The following is a 3,536-nucleotide window of genomic DNA, read 5'->3' as shown; positions in this document are numbered from 1 at the left end:
TTTTCTCAACAGTCCTGTTTTATTTCCAAGTTTCCAACACTTGTTCTTAATTTGGTTTCTCAGACAGTTACAGAGTAAACCAAACATGAACTTCCTTGTGTTTTAGGATAATTGAAAAAAAAAAAAACCAACCAACAAAAAAACCTTTCAAACAAGACACAACAGAACCCAAACTCAGAGAACAGTTCAGCTACTTAAAAAAAATCAGTTGTTCACATTCTATGTGAATAGGAAGTCCCTATGGCTATCAGCAAAAATGCTGAAAATTTGAGTTGCATTTAAAAGAGTCTTTGCAGTTTCTGCGAGGTCATAATAAGCAACTAAAATGAAAGAAATCACAATAAATATTAATGTGAAATTCTAAGAAGAAAATTTTAGCCAAGTAAATGTTTTCCCAGCAAACTGATTTACTGACAAATGCATATATGCACATTATTAATCGAGGAGTACAATATGTAAACAGATTTTGCAAAATTTTACTGTTTTTCTTCTTAAATTCTTTCAAACTTGAGTCACAGTTTTATTTGCTTTAAGTACACTTTCAAAGAAGAATTTTGCAAAAACATACCAATTAAATATTCAAGTAATGCCCATGGCCTAAACTTTAATATTGAACATCACAAAGTTTTTTCCAGCACAAACCTTTGATTCAAGTTTCCTTTTCAATTGAATGTCTGGCAGACGTTGGAAGATACAATTAATTTTTTCATCATGCAGTCTAGTGCCATCAAGATGGGCCTAAGGTTAATAATATCAGTCAAACACCCAACTTGAGAAAAATTCCACTGGAAAGCTCTTCAAATATCAGCAATGACATTTGAAGTAATTGCAAAGCTCAAGCACCAATTTCAATGAAAGGCTACCCCCCTTGGCTGTGTTCTTTTTCCACCAATTGAATATTTTAATGTTAAAAGCATCAAAGTCTTAGAAGGTGAATTAATAATGTGGTATTTTGTTGATTGCCCAGGCCTTCATAGGATAATTCTATTTTTTTGTCTAGAAATTTTATGAAAAAAATATTTCTAAACACATCCTGTGCAAAGTTCAGGAAGTGATTGCTTTACCCAAAGTGTTGCTTGAAGGGCAGTGAATTCTCAAGTACCCTCAGTCTTTCTGTAACCCTGACATCAGGGTCTATAATTATAGTTGCTACAAAACCCTTCAGACAATGACACTTATGAGCTATCCAGTGTTCATTAATACCAGATCATGATTATTTTATTGCTCTATAAGATTCAAAATAGGTGACTAGTCCTTATTCAAAATAGCATAGTGGGCTAAATGGAAAGAAAGGGAATCAACTAACTAAAATTAGATTTTTTTTGAATGGAAATAAATGGGGCAAAACTATGAGTATTTAGTACAATAGTCAACAAAAACTGGCTCTGTTTTTGGAGATCACTCCTAGTGGTTCTCAGGAGACCATAATCTGGTGCCAGAAATCAAACCAGATCTAGATGCATATAAGGAAAGCACATTCAGCTCTGTACTATCTCTTACTTCTCAATCTTATGTTTTTTGTTTGTTTGTTTGTTTTGTCTGGGTTGAGGTATATATGGGGTGCATTTACTGTACCTCCTCTTTCTATACAGACACTGTAAAGAACACAGCCTGTGGCAAGAATTGGGAGACCTTTTCTTTTTTTTTTGATTTTTTAATATATATATATATATACATATATATATATATATATATATATATATATATATATATATATATATCATCCTTCACCAGTTCAATCTTATGTTTTTAAGCCCCTAACTTTTCATTCATCAAGTCAGTTTTTGGCTCAGGTAGCCTCCTCTTTGATTTCAAGTATGAAACTCAAATTCCTTGGCAGAAAAAAAAACTACCCAGGATACACTGGGGTTTCCATCCATGAATGACTGGACAAGGAAAATGTGGTTAAAATGTATGTCAATTCACTAACACCATGAATATGAGTTAGCCATCAAAAAGGAATAAGAACTTGCCACTTGTCAGGATAAGGTTAAAACTTGAGGGCACTATGTTTGGTGACAGAAGAGAAAAATAAATAGCTTAATACTTCAATTATCTGTGGAAATTTAAGAAAATCTCACTCACAGATGGGTGGTTGTCACTGAATGGAGATGGGGAATTCGTGAAATGAATGAGGGAATCAAGCAGCATCTATTTCAAGCTCTAAAACAAGATAAGGATGGAACTCACCGCATGATTAACTCTGTAGTTGGTAGTGCTATTCTATATATTTAAAAGTTTCTTAAAGAGTAATTATTAAAATTTCCCACATATACAAAAAATAATCTCATGACTATGGGTCATAATGGAGGTTAGCTAGAGTATTCACTACACAATATGAACAGAATGATCACCATGTTATGCACTTGAAACTAATAATGTGTCTTGTCTGCTCTACCTCAATACTTGGCATAAATGCCTTCCACTTGCTTCCACTTCCTCTCCACTCCACATTCAGCTCTCATGTCTTCTCACTTGTCACAAGGTGGCTGGAACATGGGTGTCCTTACAATCTTCATCACCTCTATACAGATTCTTGGCTAGGAGAGGAAAGACTAGAGTTTTCTCTCTAGTTATCTTTCATTCCTCACCTCTCCTTTTCTGTTCTATTCTTTAGCTAATGGCTTCTCCTCTCTCTGTAGAAAATACAGACAAATTCAAAACATCACAGCCCAGGTGGTACATTTCACCTGAGATAGACTAAGATTCTTTTCTAACAATTCTTATTCTTATTACCCTTTCTTGAGCCTCCATCCTCCATCTTATATGACATCAAATCATCGGTTTCTCCACTTTCATCCCTGATAATATCCTCTGGTTTCTATTCTTTGCATGTCCTTCTGCAGGTCCTTTATGCACAGTGCTCAGGTCAAGTAAAGACAATGCACCCTTGTGGTTAGAGTGTTGTCTGAGTCCAGGATGCTGCATGTCTCATTGATTCTGTGTGTTACCTTGGGCAGATTATTTCACTTGCCTTTGTCTCAGTTTTCTCAATGAGAAAAGGAGGCATTTATCTGTCATATTTGTTGTGAGATATAAACAAATTAAATCAAAGCAACACAGAGGTCTATAGAGCCATTTAGTGAAGAACAAAACCAAGAGAAACCTGATTTTTCCTTTATTTCTGTACTCTTCTATATTGTTGATATTTCTGGATGACCTGCATTTATAGCCTGACTGACCTTTCAAATAGAGGGTATCCACAATCATCTTGCTCCATCCTTCATATTCCTGTTGAACATCAGATTCAAGTCAAGTGCCATATATCCAATAATCACACATGAACCCATTGCTTACTTACCAGGACTGCTATTTTGCTTTTATTTTTCTCCCTGGCTAAAATTGTCCAAACACACAAAGCTAGAATTCTGGGACCATTTTTCAATTCTCTTTCCTCTCTCTCTTCATAATTAGTCATGAAGTCCTGTCAAATTCACTGACATGCTTTCGCTCTTTCTTGCCTTTCCTTATTCCCTGGACCCCTTTGATGTCAGGACACCCACGAACACACCTGAATTACTGGATCAGCTCCTCAT

At 35.2% G+C, this 3,536-nt stretch overlaps 1 pseudogene; it reads right to left on the bottom strand.

Moving 5' to 3' along the window:
* Positions 1 to 1,493: 1,493 nt before the first annotated feature.
* On the bottom strand, positions 1,494 to 1,633 carry LOC126016712 (uncharacterized; annotated as a pseudogene).
* Between the last annotated feature and the right edge of the window lie 1,903 nt (positions 1,634 to 3,536).

This window comes from Suncus etruscus, chromosome 8 (assembly GCF_024139225.1).
Source record: "Suncus etruscus isolate mSunEtr1 chromosome 8, mSunEtr1.pri.cur, whole genome shotgun sequence".
NCBI lineage: Eukaryota > Metazoa > Chordata > Mammalia > Eulipotyphla > Soricidae > Suncus > Suncus etruscus.
This window is presented reverse-complemented; position numbering and strand designations above follow the sequence as displayed.